Below are 19,172 nucleotides of genomic sequence, written 5' to 3'. Positions count from 1 at the left end.
TCAGTTTCTGATGGGACAGAGCTCAGGGACTGACATTGTTAGAAATGAAGACACAACTGCAGACAGAAAAAACTGGGAAACTGGCTTGATGATGGATACTGAGCATGAAAAAAAAGATTTTTCCATGTTCATAAAAACATTATGTCCACAATATGATCAAAACCAGGATGCTAACAACCATGGAAAAGCAGTAAATGCTTTGGAACGTTTGACACTGAAGTTAGGGAATTATCATGATGTCCCAAATTTGGAAGTCAGTAGGCAAAAAGGAAACAAATAGCAGTCTCCCATGTTAGAACAAAGTCAGCTGTAAAGATTGGAGCTACTTTTTTAACGTGTTCATCAGCATTTTGCTGTAAATCTCGACCTATTTCATTTTTTTTAGGACAAGTTTAAACGATAGATCCTTTGTATGGTACATTCTTCACAATATTTCTCTCTTACGGCATTTTTTTTAAAGTTTACAACCGTTATATTTAAAGATCATTTCACAAGCTCAGTATCCTTTAACCCTTTTTGGAGAGATACCATATAATTGTGTTATTACAGTTCTTCTCCAAATCAGGAAATAAAAAGTGATATGGATGTTATTATGGCTCATTTTCAAAGAGTGTCCCTCACGCAGATAAAGTGCTCCGATCAGCTGATATTGCATGATTCACACTGCTGTGCTCCCACTGTCTCGTTTCTCTCCTTCACACATCGCCTTGCATAAGCAGCTCCGAATGTGTTTGAGTTTTTTTTTTTTTTTTCAAACGGTGATGATAACAGTATTCTGGTTGGGGAGTGGATGAAGGCTGACAGGTGGAGAGACACAAACAGGAAACCTTGCTGATGCCCTGTCTGCCAAAGCCCTCTGATACACGTCCAAAACTCCGACGGAGGCTGAGACAAAAAATAGATAGACCCAATTTATTTCCCTCTGTTGCTACAGCCTTTCATTTTTGTGACTGCCCTGTGTGCTTATCAACTGCAGAACTATTAGCCACGTCAAATCAATGTGTTCTTTGCTCTCTCTCTCTCTCTCTCTCTCTCTCTTGCCTAGCCTCTTTTTTCTCTCTCCTCACCGCCTGTCCCCCTCTCTCTCTCGCTCTCGCTCTCTCTCTCTCTTTCTGCCAGACAGGTCAGATATTAGAAACCTGTATTATCAGGTCGTCCCAGGATGCTGGTGGAAAAGTTGATTTGCAACGCTCGATTGAATCTACTTATCCTTCATCCCTTTCCAACCCCCAGCCAGCTGCCCCGGCAGACAGGAGCCCAATGGCCTATCTTCTCAGAGGTGCCAAGGAATAAAAATATCTATCTAGAGAAAGAGGGGGAGGAAAGGAAAGGGAGGGAGAAACGAAGAGAGGGACAGAGTCTCTGCCCACATGTCACAGCTTTGGACAGCTCTGGGTGGGAGGGGTGTGGATGTATTCCTTGCCTCTTCCCAACCAAACACAAGCCTTGTCCCCTTCCCAAACCTTTATCTACCAGCATTATACATCCATTTATCAGACAGCAAACAAAACTTGTCAAATCCCCCAACCCTGAATCCCACCAGCTTCAGCCAGACACACACACACACACACACACATCTTTAAGACCTAAAGCTAAATTAGTCAAATCCCTGAAAGAAAGCGAGCAGAGCAAAGGTCACAGAGGAAATTCATTAAACGACTTTAACTTCTGCTAATTGAAGCTAGCTTGTGATAAAGAGAAAATGGAGGAAAGGATTATTTATCTGTTGACTGGGCTGACAGGGCTGAGTGGCCGTCAGTTGCACAAAGAGAGCCATTACGGCTTTATCTGCTTAAATACAGGGAAAAGTGAGTCTTGGCTGCAGACGGACAGAGGGATGAAGGGATGAAGGAGGAGAAGGAAGCGAGTGGGGGGGGGGGGGGCTGAGTGATGAGGAGAATGTGGAACTGTGGCTGTTGGAGAAAAAACGGGGGGGGGGGGGGGTATATACAGATTGGCAGCAGAGGGGGAAAAGCTCCAGAAAAGAAGGCGATGGCAGGGTGTGGGTGTGTGTGTGTGTGTGCTCAATTTGTGAATGCAATTACTGTCGACCTCCCAAGTCTGACTACTGAATCGAATCAACACTGTGGTGGCAACTCGAGTGCCTGATTTCATTCAGTGCGCCCTTCATTCACAAGACAAAACAGACAATTAGAGTAATGACGATGGCAGGTGTCCACACATAAAGAGGTGTCACCCAAAAAAAACTTGCCGGTGAGTGCGACGGCTTCGGTAGGCGAAACACCGTGCTGTGGAGAAATGACTGACTCGGAGATTTGTGTTCCGCAGCAGCGACACAGCCAAAGATCTAAGAGGACAGCTGTCAATGCAGACACAGATGTCAGCAGGATAGAAAACTACATTTCGGACAAGGCTTAGTGAAGTTTAGCTCTTTGACTTTAATTTCAGACACAGTTCCTGCCCCTAACATATTCTCCCTGTGCAGAGCTCATTGAGCTATTGCCTGGTTGCACCTGCAATTAAAGCCCCCAAAACAAACCCCATCAGCGCCACAGTGTCTTTTTGACTTACCTGCAGACGCTTTCTGACACCTGAGCCAAATGATGTTTGACTTTTGGGCTCTGGAAACTTTTAATGGAGTTCATTCTGCAATCAACCTGGCCGGCAGAGCCAAGTGAACTCTGACTTTGTTGTATTGATCGCCTTCAATGTGTTTACTGGCTGAGGTCACCAGAATCCCTGCTCAGGGCCTGTAAAGGGGTCAATAATGTCAATACAGTAAATTAGGTAATTCTGCTGTAAAACATCCCTGGATGGTCAATTTCCATTTTAGCAAACTTTATATGCGTGACATACAATTACGTCCACATGTCAACGTGTCATGTTGTCAGCTGCTTTTCACGGGACAGAGAGATTGGATCTGGACCAGCCGGTGTGTATAACTAAAGGGGAGGATCTATGAGTAAACAAATCAGCTTTTTGTCAAGTCCAATGATAAATCAGTCCCCTGTTGAAGATGGAGGATTAATGGCATTTAACCCTTTACTGCCTGGCCTCTGAAGAGATAAGGGTCAATACAGGAAGAGGTGTTGCTAGGCAGAAACAGTAGATTTCTGCTCTGTTGTCAGGTGAACTTAGTAATGCATTGGTCAGATTAAGAGGGAAAAAATGTACAAAGAATCACAGCTAAAGAGCCTATGAAAGAGTATACACACAAAGTTTAAAAGCCAATGTCTTTTCTAAGGCAGACTTCTACAGTTCCATGTGTTTGAAATCAGTTCATAAGCAATAGTCATATAATTAGGAAAAGTATTCAAACTAAATCAGCCTCAAATCAATTTTGGTGTCTTTTATATAATCTTAGGATTTAGATTGCTTTTAGATTGTTTTGATTGCGATAATAGAGAACCACACAAAAAAAGGTTATAGCTATGGAATGCAACGAAGGGCCACAGCCAATTGGAGATATTTGTTGATGTTATGGGTACACAAGGAGTTTCGTACTTTCAAAAAACTTAAGGACTTGTAGAGGACACATTTTGAAAAGGAGATGTCAGAATTGGAGCAGCAAAGGCTTAAGATTTTTAGATTGTTGGTCAACTCAAGTTCCTTAATGGTACTCAAAAGTTTCCTTTATTTCTTGTTTGATTTAGCTTTTTTTTCCACACTTCACATCTTAAAATGTGTAATAGCACCTTTTTTGTTTGATATCTAAAATGTGAAGTCAAAGCAGAGAGAACCATGCAAACTCCCTCCAGATCCACAGAAGGCATGATTCTACTTTTTCAAAACCTGTGTCCCAACAACTAAGCCACTGTGCAGATCAAAATGTAGGTTGACAAAATGTATGTTTAGCAGTGTAGTGCCTTCAGTTACCTACCTAGAGTTCTGAGAACTTACGATGAATGTGTAACTGGGGCTGTGTATGGGAGTATCGAAAGTCCTCACTGCAATCAGCAATCTGTTTTATTTTTTTAGGCAACACAAAAGGTTTCTTTTTTTACTTTTAGGGAAAGAAGGATGATTAAACCATGAATCCGGATCTCAAGACATGACATTACTCAACAGCAATTTATAGAGTCTGGAAAAAAGAAAAAACCAACACTCCAGGGAACACATTATGTAGGCACCAGAGGAATAACAAAGAGGTAGAGTAAGTGTAATAAATATGAAAACGCACCGAAGAGAAATATTACTCCATGTGCTACAGTTGAATTTACATAAAACTTGCAGCATGTAATAATGGTAACACAGATCCAGACACAACTTCTGCCACTTTTTTTTTTTGGGGGGGGGGGGAAATAAAGACTACTGATAAGGAGGATAGGACTCTTTGGAGCTGAACGAATCGTGGAGTGTTATCTATGATGGAGAGACTAGAGGGTTCTGAATTACACATGTGCCATTTTTCATCGCCTCTCTGCAAGATACTTCAAAATTCGACACCAGGATATAAGAAGATGGTAAAAAAAATATTGCCACAATTTGAGGAAAGAACTACTCCTTTAGTTCTGCTCAAGGTGGACACAAAAGGTTGAGCCTGTGGTAACTATTGGAAAAGCTAGGAGTAGGGCTTGTATAATCATTGGGAATGGACGGGGGGGGGGGGGGGGGGGGGGGGGGCGGACAAAAGCATCAAGCTCCTGCAAAGCACTCCAGACAGACACACATCACACCGGGCCTTCTGAGACAGGAGTCCTGGGCAGGGCCTATTGCTCGGTACCACAGGGGAAATAAAGTGCCTAAAATAGGCACGAGGGCAGGAAATGGATTTTATTGGAGAACTAATCAAGGGGGCCATTTTAGTGGGGCACAATTTAGATTTTGATTGGATTCCTACTGACATTGGGGTTATCAATGTGTCTCATACTGGGAGGTGTAATTTGATCTTTGATGTCCACGCGGTGGTCTTGATGTATGTCCTGCTGCATGGGCAATGACTGCTGTGCATGTGTTTGCTGCAGCAGCATGTGTGTGTGTGTGTGTGTGTGTGTGTGTGTGTGTGTGTGTGTGTAGGTGGATGCCAGTGCGAATGGGCTCTGTCTGTGGGTAGATGTCAAAAGCAGGGGGTGCAGATTATTGGCTATTGTGGCCAAAACAACCGCTCTCTTTGGTTGGAGTGCCCCTCTAGTCATAAAACAAATACATAGAAATGGTATCTTATTAATTTTAATAGCATTGAAGAAAAAAGAAGCAAGCATCAAGCAGCAAGCATCGGGGTGTTTGAAGCAATGAAGTCTTCCTCCTTGTCTCAGCATGTATTTGTTACAGGACTTAAAAAAGGACCACTGGCTGAGCTGAGGAAGAACTGTGCTGATGTACTCCTTTCCTTGTGTCATTTGGGACATTTACTCTCCTTACTAAATCATGTTCACTTCACATGGTCAGATATGTCCACCAATCAAATCACGGAAAAATGAATTTCAACATAAACCTGTCAGGACCAAATGATTTCCTCAATCACTAAGTGGCAAGTGTTGTATGCACTCATGTTTGTCTTTGCTTTGGATAATTATCACATCAGAAACTAGCATTAACCCACTCTGGCTTTAAATAGAACTTCTCAAAAACAGCATGAAGCCGGTTGATCTTAGAAATCAATAATGAATCACATTAATTGTTGCATTAATAAATGATGGGTTGAACCTTAGTTGCAATGACGTCTTTTCATCGCTGATTGGCCTATTTGCAATTTTATTCCATCTCTGACGCCCACAGAGAACGGACTTTCTGACAGGCTGAGTGATGACTGTATAATAACATTAATAGGAGCTGTTTTCTATTTAAAAACACACACAATGTATGTGAATGTTTTCAAAATAAGAGCGTTTTGAGTCAGCCTTTCTATTTATGCAGTAAAAGCAGCTGTTATTTTTATGTCTGGCTTTAGTACCAAAAGGCTGATAAACTGTTTACTTTCATTTCTTTTATTCAATTTATTTACTCATCTTGTCGTCAAGAAATACGCTGTATGCCAAGCACCAATTATGTCAAAAATTAAATAACTAAACTTAATGTTGTTATCATAAAGCATGATAGATAAAGATCAGTTCGATATGAAAGGGAAGAAAATATTTACCCTTATCTGTTCGGAGGGAAGACGCAGAAGATTTCTTACAGCTTTGCATTAACAGCGTAATCTGTCTGTGTAACTTAAATCTCTATTAAGAGTTAAAGGTATAATGTGTAGAATTGTATTACAATGTTTACATTAAAATATCTTAACTGCTTCAAAATTGACTATAACTTCTGTTTTTTTTGTTAAGTCCTTACATTTCCTCAAATATGTCCAATAATTATCAAAGCCAGATAAGTCAATAATTTTATAATTGTAAGGGGTTTGTTGGTTTGTCTTGTTGTGGCGGCCGCCATGATAGACTCAACATGTTTATTGTTGGAAACGCCGGATGTTACGTCAAAGACCGCTGCATAAGGAAGCAGCGAATGCTACTGAAAGCTGCCGTTCTGTTGCTGTCTTTGCTGCTGTGATAAAAACGTAAACATATTCTCTTCCTCAGGTCTGTTTCCCCCCTTTCGTCTTGACTCCGGTCAACTTAGTGTTTGTTTTCATCGGGGGTGGGGGGAGAAGAGAGAACTCCCATGATTCCCCGCCAGCCTGGACACCATCTTTTGTCATTGTTTTGATTGAGAGCCCCCTGGTGGTGGAATCTACATACTGTGCGTTTAATTTCTCCATGATTAAAAAAAAAGGAATTTGTTGGTGATCAATATTTCTATTTCTAAAGTGTTATTTTTGTTACTGGGTATCTTTTCCATCCTTTATTGATGTTCCAGAAATGATCAAATGCAGCTTATCCCCCTCCCACCAACCAAAAAATAGTAGTTCATGCTACCTCAGTAATGGGCTGCTGCATCCTCATCATGAATCAATATTTCAGCCAAAACTAGCCCATCTTGGCAGTTTGAGACAATAATTAAAAAACAGAATAAGCAATGAATTGGCAGCTTGCAACAATGTAAATGAACATCTGTGAGCAGTGTGCACTGACTTTGCTTTCATTTAAAAACTGGCTTCAAAACTTCACTTGTCAGTTCTGCATTTCTACTATCAGGTGTCTAAAGATTGTTTTTTTTAATTTAATTTGACATCTGGTGTGCTGACTGGCGATAGCTGAACCCAATTTAACTTGCATAATTATGGAAAGCACTGAGCGTTCAGTAAAGGAGGACTGGACGGTAACTGGAATGGGGATGTAGTGAATCTTATCTGGTCCATATGTCTATGATATTGATGGTGTAAAAATAGATTGGAATAAAAGGATTCGATGACACACAAGTAAACCATGATATGTGTTAAGTTTAGAGAGCTTTTTTCTTTGTTTTTTTTTTGGAATATGTAAAATTTTAGCCTTGAAGTTTTGACATTGAGGAGTGCTCATAATTTCCTGTTAGGCTAAGATGAAGAGCAGCGGCCTCCTTTAACAGGCAACACTCTAATCCCATTTAAGTTGCAGCCAACACAGAGCAGTGCCAAAATATCATCAAAACCAGGCGGCTTTGAAGCAGGGGCCAAGACTTTAAAGACAGAGGAATGTGGTAGAGGGGGCGTGTGCCAGGTGGATACCACAGTGTAATTAGGCCTGAATCGAATTATAAAGCAGCATGTAAAATCTAATGTCACTTATTAACAGCATATTTTAAGTGTGTTACTGTTACCAAGAGTGCAGATACTAGAGGAATGATACAGAGAAACCACAATAAAAGTACAAAGGGTCGAACGGTCCTCTGGACATGAAAAGAAAAAAAGTATTTTAGTGATCCATATGAGTGAGAAACACATGCTGCAAAGAAGGTGTCAACAATTCAGACCAAACTGGGTAATGACTTTGGAGATTTGAAAAGGAGGAGACTGGCGTAGCCAGGCGTCAAGTCTTCAAAAGAACACACTGACCCAAACTTCTTTTCATGGCTTGACAGCTCATTCCCGAGTCCACATGAAATCTATGCAACTATTTTCATGGAGTTGGATGTTTGCGAGATTAAAAGCACTTCAACGCAACATGCAGTGTTTGCATGTGAATAGAAGCCATACAGGGAATGTCACATCACTTATCTTTTGCATAAAACTGTGGTGTTCCTCTTGTCAGCTGCAAATAAGCCCATTGTATCCTGCTGATAAAAGGCAATCAAACAAAGTATATAATTGCGAAGTCAAGCATTAATAGCCTGTATAACTACCGCCTAATGCTGAAATAATTAAGAATGTCTCTTACTGGGGACTGGCAATGCAATTATCACCTTGATGACTATGCCATACAAAGACATTCAGAGGAGGGACGCGGAGAAGCAAATAACTAAAATGACGGGATAATACAATTAGAATGTGGCAGAGAGGGGAAGGCAACAAAGGGGAGACAGCCTGAAGGCTTTCTCCAACAGGGTTGCCATGTCTACACACTTCATTTGCATCCTTATAATGTCGCACAATTATACAAGATAATCATCTAAAGCTGTGCGGAAAGCCTGTGCAGCTCTTACATAACTATTTTAGCATCTTTATTTCCTCCATCACCTTGGAAACATTCAAAGTTAACTCTAACAGACATTTAAAAAGTGAGCAGGTGTCAAGCACATTTTGATTCACTACATCTCAACGACAGCCAAAACGCCCTGAAGCAGTGGCGTTATATCCATAGCAGGAAGTGCCATTTTTTAACAACACCTATATACTACAGCGTGCAAAGCAATATGTGATTCATACAATAGTGGACAAAGTCATCAAAATCATCTATAGGAAAAAAAAAGGGGCAAATGTTCTATTCCTCATTTTGCATTATTAAAGGCGGAGATCAAATGAAATATTCAACAGATGATATGCTGCTTTAATATTCATAGAAATGAACTTTATATTAGAGAACACATTTTTATGGGAAGTAGACTGGAGGCCACTGATTAAATTTCATTGTTTGATCACTATGCAAGGACATTACGGGGTATTACGAGGTCCAGTCCGTGCCCCCCTTCAGCAAACATTTAGAGGCAGCCTGCGAGCGCCACACCACTTCAGCAGAGCGCATCACAAGTTTGCAACACTTACATGAGTTGCAAAACATTTAAAAAAGGCTTGTATTTGAAAGCAGCTCCTTAAACCTCCTTGCATAAATAAAAACAGTCGATGTGTGGGAAATCGGTAAGTCTTAGCAAGTCTCAAAAAAGTAGTCATACATATTCATGAGTGTACTGACGATGATTTCACCGACGGCGATCAGGATTCTGTAAATAGGAATAAATCAGAAAGGTCCCCATAGTGCAGTTTCTGTTCTTTTATACACCAGAGTGGCCCGTGTGTTGTTTTGATTTTATTATGTGCTGTTGTGTTTACATAAGAGTATTAAAGAGTTAATTAAGTTTAAACTGAGAGCAAACAGAAGCTCTGGTTCATAACTATCAGGAGAGCTTTCAGATGCTGATCTATGATTCAGGACCGTTTATCCCTTTGTGTGTCTCTTTTTCAAACACAAATACACGCACACAAAAAAAAAAAAAAACGCACCCTGGTCTGAGTATCGAAGACAAGGGGGACAGGGGTCCCTGCTGCGACTCTTAACAAGATGGCATTCTCAGAGGTTGCGTAGGTTGCCAGAGTTCGTGTCTACTTTTAAGGGACGTGAAACTCTACTCACGCTTTCTAACAGTTATCTAATTGGATTAGGCCTCAAAGGAGGCCCCTCTTTTCATCCCTGCCCTTTGTCCATTTGCCTCACCGTCGAATAGAGCTTAGAAGGCTCCAGACACCGAGGAGGACAGGCGATGGATTAGATGAGGTATTCTGACCAATTAAGACGAGGCCAGGTGTCATGCTGATTGCAGGAAAATTGAGACCTCGGCCGACATGTGTCTAATTCCCCGCTCGCTTCCCCACAACCACTCATTTCCCTGCTTCCTTTTTTCTCCCTCCCCTCCTTCTCTTCCTTTCCTCCTCAGCCAAGTAAGGTAACCTGAGCCGCCTTCCTTTGACCCTTCTCTTCCGTGGAGAGCTAATCAGACCCACCTGGAGCTCCCTGGGGCTCTGTTAGCTGCTGTCTCATCTAGCAACAGCTGATCCAGGAAGGAATCCCCCGGGGCAAACGCCACAGGCCGGGCACCCAACACACAATGAGTCAGGATCAACCGAGGAGATTTTCCAGCTGATAGTTCATTGAACCTGGAGCAGAATCACCACCAAGCAAGGCTAGGGAAGTGGGTGTGGAGTGAGTGTACCTGTTCCAACTAAAGATTGTTATGTTCAACCTCTTTGGGATTACAAGTCCCTAGTGTATTCACTCAGCAGAAATACAGCGTTTAGAAACTCTTTTGATAATATAAATTACATTTGGCAGTATAATTTAACTATGTATAGTCTTTAAGTAAATTAGTTATCAGTAAAGGCAACAAAGATGAAAAGAACCTACTTCTTGAGAAACCTTATTTGATACTGAATGTCACCTGCTCGGCACAAAACAGAATACAGGCGGACACATTTAGCTTAGCAAAGTTTCCTGTCAGATGTTTACAGAGTTTTAAGAGCTGAGCTGAAAGTTCAGTGAATGTTGTTGTAACATTCTCAGGTGACCAGAAACAAGACTCTAGATTAACGCTTATGTTACTGCTGCTGGATATAGAAAAAAGGCAACCGCTTGCTCACTCGCGAGCCGAGTCAGCCTAAGTGCAGATGTCAGTGTTAACAGCTTGTTTCCACAGCTTGTACACGACCCCCCCCCCAAAAAAGTTATTGTATTTACATTAACACAGTGTATTTCATTTTTAGAGATGCTAGTTGAGAATATTTTTCTCACCTTTAACCTCATCAATGTGTTAACAATGAAACGATAATATAAAAAAAAATTGGATTCAGAAAATGTCTTTTTAACCCCCTTTAATAATTAACAAAACATTTATTTTTTCATTTTAAGACATGTACAGTATGTGTATGTACATATACATTAGATGCGTTAATAATAATAATAATAATAATAATAACATAAAGATTCTCGCGAAGGCATTGGGCTCCCTCTCAGAGCTGTGAACTATCGTAAACAAAAGTCCTACACAAAACATACATAACATATAAACATTTTAGAGTAAATAGAAAAAGTTGTCAGACTTTGTAATGAGTAAAAACAGATGAACAGTAAGAGTGTAGTGTAATGCCTTCAACACAGTGTTAGTGAGTTAACTACAGCAGATGGAGCTGGAATAATTACCAAGTTTTACTACATTCATGTTGCAGTGTTCCAGAGGGAGTGAGATCGTCACTTATCGCTCCTCTAAAAAAAGAAGTGCAGGCGTGCTGAACTAAGCAGCTACAAACCAGGTCAAATATTTCAAACAAGTGGTTAGTCTCTCAGCTGATTAAAGAGCAGATATTTTCTTTATTCTAATGAGTGTTAACTAGGTCTGAGTATATCTGCAAAATTATACACGCTAAAACAGCAGCTTTTCAAGTGCTACTGAACCACGGCCACACCACTGCTTTTTTTTCCACTATAGCACTGCACTACTTACTGACGTTACATGTGCTGCTTCTGTCTTAACGGTCCAACACATTACTGACGACCTGAAAATGCCGTTGGATGTTACAGTATGGGCAAAGAAATGACTGCATATATGTCAGCACCGTAAACATCGTCATTTCTTGGAAAAGAAAGTCTTGCTTTTGAAGTCTTTTAAAGCTAACTGCTAGTCTCAAATGCATTTCGGAGGAATTCTAGTTTGTTCCTACAGAGGTGTATCATCTAGCAGACGATGATTGCCTAGGGGGTTCCAAGACTGCCCCTGTAATTCTAACATTAAGGACGCTAGGAATTATGGCTGCACGATATATCGTTTCTGCATCGTCATAGCGATGTGTGCATGCGCAATACTCACACTGCATGGACATGCGTGGTGAAGAAAAAAAAAAAAATCCATCTGGAGCCTTTCAATTCAGTGTATGTAGCCTGTCTACGCCCATTCACATTACTAATAGATCTAAATGGGCATTCATTTATATTTTTTACCACATTATGCGACAACTCACATAGTTAGAGCACCTTCTCAGCTCTCTGTCATCTCACCTGTTATCAGGGTGACGTGCAGCGTGAGTGGACGAGCGACTGAGAGAGAGGGAGCAGTCAATGTGAGTGGAGCATAGCAGGGATTTTGACAATCTAACAGTTTGCTTATAGTTAATATCACATAAGGGGCTATACTTTAACACTTTCGGGGTTAAAGGCAGCGTTTCGATCTTCTGATATCCCATTTTATTGTTTATTTCACGTCCTCCTTCCCACTCCTTACGATTTCATGAGCTGCCATAAACCTTGAAACAGTCAAAGTTTAATGTCGAAGTAATCCGTTGCTGAAAGTTTGCTTTGCTTCCTGCAGAAATCGCCCTTTTCTCTTTCCAAGGCGGACCATCTTCACAAAATGCGTTGTGCTTGTTCTAGAGATGTCTCTAAACATTACTTTTCATTGATTCACATCTCTGGCAACAGATTACTCAAGCCTACAAAAAAAGGCAAAACACAGGAGGAGGACAAACTCTGTGAGCCTATTGCACGTCTGCTCAGTCTGTATGTATGTGCGCGCTCCCGCTGTGTGTCTCTCTCGCACGCAGGCTGGAGGGGCGCAGCACGTTAACATATTCAATAAATATCCCCGTAATATTATTTGGTCACGGAGGGAAACTTAAATGATGGAACCTCAGTGCATGAGCACGTTATTAAAATGTCTGACCTGATGTGAGAAGAATCACTTGCAGGAAATATCATAGAATAGAATAGAATAGAATATTATAGATGAATGTCAAGAATTAACAGATGATGATTAAGACTCTTAATCTGTCTGCCTCTGTCTCTCAATGCCTCCGTGAACGCATTGAGAGGCAGAAGCAGACAGGTGAGAGTCTGTAATCATCATTTCAGATGGAGTCAGGGAGAATTCAGCTGAACAGAGTGAAGCAGTAAACTTTAAAAAAAATATTGCAATATATATCACAGGAAACGAAAATATTGCAATGTCATTTTTTCCCGATATCGTGCAGCCCTACTAGGAATTGAGCCAAACATGAAGATAGCCTAACTGTCCAATTGTCTCCATAGGACAAACGGTAAAACGCTGTATTATTTCACGTGAAATATGCAGCATTGCAATCACACATCCATATAGAAATCAACAAGAATGATTCATCTTAAGTTTGCTTTACACACTTTGTGTCAGCCTGCTGTGCTGACACAAGCAAAGAGCAACCTGACATCATAGTCAAACAACTGTCACATGCAAACGACCTCATACTCTATAAAACATGTAACACTCATTCCCTTAACTATACATCAAAAAAAGCAATAATAACAACAGCTTTTCGTCACATTATTTGGAGCATTAAATTATTCTAATATACCCAAAGGCCAACTGAAATGGAATGGGGAACATGCAGATCTAGTCCATTATGCATTGTTAAACATTGATCTATGGTTTAATATTGGCTCCCCAACAGCACTGACAATGTGTTATTACCTTGACGGAGAGCCGTAATGTGCGCTGACGTGCCGGTGATTATTTAAATAAGCCGCGACAATAAATACGTCTCCGCATGATCTGGAATATGAGCCTGGCGAAGAGAAAATGTGCAGACGGAGGAGAAGTACATTTCAAGTTTGGACCTGATGTTGAGAGAGAAAATATCAGCGAGGTGTATCAGAAAATCATTGTTATAGTGATAATAGACTCCAGAAAAAAGCTCGAGTGTAATATAACAGGAAATTATGTGAATGATTTAAGACTTAAACATGTCAGAGCAAAGAACATTTTGATTATCTTTGTTGTCAACATAGAAATAACTCGTCCTATATGCCCACAGCCTAAGGAGTTAGTGAATATGTAGGGCTGCTTATACATTGTTTAATCCCCACAGCTGTGCAGCAGTGCCTCTGTCTCTTTCTCTATGTGCAGAAGTTTCTCGTAAATAGTTGCCCAACGATTCTAAATCAACATCAGATTGTTGCTGGAAGTTTCAAAAAGTGGTTATGGACTGGAAATGTGTCTTGGAGCAGTTGGCGTCCACATCCACCGGGGACGCACACATTTCAGTGCAACCAAGGCTGCAAAAAGTATTCCTTTTGACAGAGACACAATAAGTAGCAAAGCATCAGCTAAAACAAACATAAAAGCCTCTTGCCAAACACCAACTGTTATGAAAGGCAGCCGGTAGCGAGCATACTGGCATCCGCGGCAATTAGAGGAGAGGGGTTAGCGCGGACTCCGCCTCCCCCAGACTCGCACGCCCGCTCCCACACCTGTTTTTCTGCTCCCAGTACAAACCAGAGAGAGAGAGAGAGAGAGAGAGAGGCTGGTTACTTTGTCACAGTGCCACCTTAGCCCGGCATCGTCTAATGAGATTAGATGGTTCACTAATGAGCTCTACAGTCAGGAGAGTCAACTGTGAAGTGAAGGTCAGAAATTTCATCACCCAAATGTGCTGTTGGATTTCAAGAGTCATTAACTAATAACAAACAAATGATTTGAAGGAATGGTATTTTTGTTGGCCTCCTGAGACTTTCTCTCCCCTCTCTCCGTTTTTAATGAGCTTCTAAAGTCTGGAAGTGAAATATAAACACAGAGTTGCTGCACTTCTCTAATGGAATTGATTTGGAACAATGTGTCAAATGCTTTTTCTATAGGAAGCCGCTATATACAAAAAAACATTCTGGACATTATGTTCATAAAGTCATAGCTTAAAGAGATGTTGGAGAAGAATGACACACTGAACACAAGACTTTGAGCACAAATACTCTTGTTTTAGGTAAAGGAAACTACACTTATTGGTTAAGTTAAGGGAAAGATATTGGCAACTTTAAGCTACAAAAGGCATTGTCATTTTTCATTATAATTTACGATAACATAAATGATAACTGAAAAAAACACCCCAGTGAAATGCTTCTTTAAATAAACGTGTGTATCTGAGCCGCCACTCCTTTGTGTATTCCTTTTAAAATCAGACAACCAATCAGGGTTAGCTTGCATGTAATTAGCCAATCAAAGCCACTCTGTAGAAATTTGAATCATCCAGCTTCTGAGTGATTTGTTTCGGCAGCTCTGTGCAGCACACACCGGTTGCTACTTTTTTAAACTTTTTTGGGTGTATATTGTGACAGTCGGTTATGTTATGCCTTCTTTCTCTTGTGTTACAGGTGCATGTAATAGGTAAGCATGGCTGTCCAATCAGCCTGACTGAGAGCATCTGGTCCCAGCGCTCCCAGTCACTATAAAAGCTGCCAACTTAGAAACTTTCTGCATGTTCTGTGTTTGGTTACTTTATGTTCTTTTTTTATCCAACACATGCACATTACACTCTTTGCACCCACGCACTTCCACAATTGACTCTACTGACATCCACATCTAATCTCTAAACATATTAAACATCCTTTTTTGTGGTTTTCATTTACTTTTCGATCCAAAATGAGATATCTTTTCCCGTGGTTAAGTTAATGTGGTAACCTTCGGACTACCACAGGTTCGGTTCTGTATGATCTTTTTTAAAGCTAACAGACAGTAAAGAACACTTAGCTGAAAACAGTATAAAATTCTAAAATTAACATGAACTATTTGTAAAACTGCCCATTTGTAACGACTCCGAAATGCGCCGAAATGATTGTGTTTATTTGACAACTCACAGCCACACTGCAGCCTACTTTCCCTGCAGACTTTTTGAGTACTCTTAAAATACTTCCTATGAAGCAGTGCTTCTCAACTTGTCTAGCCTAAGGAGCCACCACCAACTCATTCATGAAAATCATTACCCAAATTTCAGATATTTTTTTCAACCCATCAGTTTTATTAAATGAAAAATAATACAGTTTGGATCTCACGAAACATGTAACAGAATGAAGAGAAGGGACAAAACCAGAATGTTTTAAGATCTCTTCAAAGACTTTTTTGACACTTTTTTTTCCAGTCACATGTTTGCCACCTATTGAAAACGGCTCCATGACCCACTTTTGTTTCCCAACCCACCAGTTGAGAACCAGTGCTATGAAGTAAATTATTTTCCTTCTGTCAGATTTGTGCCGGCCACTAGGCGTCTCCGCCTTCTTTACAGGTTGTAAAAAGTTACTTTAACAGACAACCCAAAAATATTTTGTAAGTACAGTGTGGCATAAAGGCACATTTTTGTAATGTTTTGTGCAGAATTAAATCCAATTACACAAGTAAGCATATTGTATTCATTGAAGTCCTTTGAGAGGATCGCCCTACACACTCTGCTGAAAAGACTGCAAGCTTTCTGCATTACTTGTGTTTTTTTTTTTTCTAACTGCGATCTTTCTTTGACGTCTCAGCGGTGAGGTAAGCATCAGGGCAAGGAGGCACCTTTCATAATGTGCTGACATCAAGTCATACATGTTTAACCAGGTAATTGAAGGCTGTAAAATAATGATCCATATCGCCTTTTAAGACAAGGTATTAATCTCCAGCATCCTTTTTGCCCCTTTTCTCTGCCACTCCGTTCAGCGAGGGTTAGAACAGATTGACCTCCCTTCAAATAAAATTAATTGTTTTTGGTATTTATTTTATTTGCCACAGAGAAAAAAATGCAAAGCCTGTGAAATGTTTATCCACATGTCAGCATTTCTCGTTATTGGCACACAACTAAATGTTTGCATTTTTTTTTTTATTCCGGGAGGATTTCTTATTACGTGTAAATTCCCTGTTAACCGATGATAAATAAATTTCATTTCAGCAATATCAGGAAGATGTAATCAACGTGCAATTTGCTTAAGTGCACAGAACTATCATTTTTGTTAGCTCTGCATATTTACTGAAGAAATATTGCATGCCAGAGTGTATTAAGACAAGGAGCATACCATGCATCTTTTGTATCAGACCTGAGAGTTCCTTGTCACCACTATCTCCTGTAATCTGTTTAATACTGTTTATGTCTGTCCAAATTGAACATGTGGTATGGAATGACTAATGTCAGACTCATAATTTAGTCATAACACTCTGGATGTACCCTATAGGGGCCATCTATGGATGCTCAGTCCATGAGTGCACTGCATGAATAGTGATCCATTCACCCCTCACCTTTAAAAGCCCTTATGGCAAGCCCCATTCAGCTTCCAGTGCTCTATCAGGCCCAGACCATCCTTCAGATAAAACAATAAAGATCCAATGTGGACATGTGTGCGTGTGTGTGTGTGTGTGTGTGTGTGTGTGTGCGTGTGTGTGTGTGTGTGTGTGTGTGTGTGTGTGTGTGTGTGTGCGTGGGGGTAGGAGCTAGTTCCTATGTGGGGATGATCTCACTGACCCATGTGCTGAAGGAGAAAGAAAAAGAGAGCGCTGGAGGTGATGACTTCTCCACTCACTTAGAGAACTTTGACTTATGAGGTGCGCTGCATTTAGCCAAGCTAATGCAAGTGAGGGCTGTGCCATTAACCTCGGGAAGAGAGGCAGGCCCAGGCAGTATGATGCATTCAGATTGGCAGAGGACAATATTTCACCATGACAGGCATTACCAATGAATAATTAAGTGTTTAATATAATGATCTTGAGAGAGAGAGAGAAGACAGGAAGAGAGAGACAGAGACAGAGAGGGGAGAAAATGGTAATTCCACAATTCATTGCCCTTAAAACCTATCTGGCATTATTACCCAGCAGCATTGCATGGGGGAGAGGGGCTTTTGTTGAAACAAATAGGTTTTTGATGGCTCCGCCAGAGTAGTAACGGTTATTAGGTTTGAGAACTCTTTCATGATGGAAGTGGTATCCTGCCGAGCGGAGATCATGAAATTTTAAGTGGGGAATTTACAGCAGAAAGAACTGCGGGACAGTGAGGCCGTCTGGGCCATGCCTGGGGACACATGTGTTTTGGTGAGGCACAATGTCGGTCTAATGTCACAGCAAATAAATAGTTAACAAGCTGGAGATAGTTGTGCTCGTTGGAAGTGCAGCCTGGCTCATGAAAAATATCTCTTGTCTTCTTTTCTCTCTTTTTTTTTCAAGACAAATTTGGGTTTAGATAGAAGTGATGAGTCAATTGGGAGAGCTGAAACATCAACAACAGGGAAAAATAGCAGAGTCTGCCAAAGAGGGTTGTTCAATCAACTGCCAAAAAATACAAAAAAACTTAAAATAGGCAGATCAAAAACAAAACTGTTAAGTTTTCTCCAGTGTGGCTAACTTGTGTCAATGAAGTGCAGATATCTAACTCTGCACATTTGTTTCAAAAGAAAAACTACAAAACATTTAGAGTTTTATGTAAATATCGTATTACAAGAGGAGCGACCAGAGATCAGGGACCACTTTCAAACATCCTCTAACTCCAACTTTGAAGTGGATTCTGAACAATGCAGTATTACAACTGTAACTGACACATAAAGTACAAGTATTTGTTTCCAACATTAACAAATTCACATTTCAGACATATTTTCCTCAAAGTCGTTCAAAACAGACTTTTGGATAAGATGCGGACAATGCAGCACATGGTATGGCATGGCTGTCTCTATTTTTGGGCTTTACGTTTAATCAGTCATTTCAGGTTGTTTGAGATGCTTTAAGAATGTGTTTTTGTCATTTGGAATAGTTTGTTTTGGGGATGGATGGATGGTACTTTGGAATATCATGACCAGTATTTCTGTTAAAGGCAGAATATGCTATTTTTTGATCCAATAGATGTCGCCCTTGAGCACCAGCATAAAACCAAAACAACTTGCGCTGCATTGTTCTGTTAGCATGCTAATGCTAGCGATCTTTATTATGCTCGTATCTTCACACTGCATGCAAATTTACCCAAAATGACGTGATCTAAAAACACAGTTAAGCAGTGAGTACAGTATGTTATTCTTCTTTTCTCTAGTCCCTCAATTAAACAACTTTTATACGCCGCGGGATGAGCCAGCTTGCCGAGCCGGCCGGCCGTCCCGGCGATGTAAACAAAGTGAAGATAAGACACCGAAAGCATCACAGACAGCGGGACTCGGGTGTCACACTCATTGTAGACAGTCATGACTCACAGAGTTATTATCAGAGGATATACTTGATTTCTGCTACATTTTAGTGTGAAAAATCGCATATTCTGCCTTTAATGGGCAGTTTGTCAAAAACTACCACAGTCTAGTTACAGTTTAATGGTTTTGAAATAAACGCGTTCTATTGCTATCCAGTGAACATATTTTTTTTCAAATAACATTAGGGTATATGTTGTTGTACCATCAAGTTAAAAAAAAAAGTATGTA

Source organism: Labrus bergylta, chromosome 18 (genome assembly GCF_963930695.1).
Source record: "Labrus bergylta chromosome 18, fLabBer1.1, whole genome shotgun sequence".
NCBI lineage: Eukaryota > Metazoa > Chordata > Actinopteri > Labriformes > Labridae > Labrus > Labrus bergylta.
Note: the sequence above shows the minus strand (reverse complement) of the source record.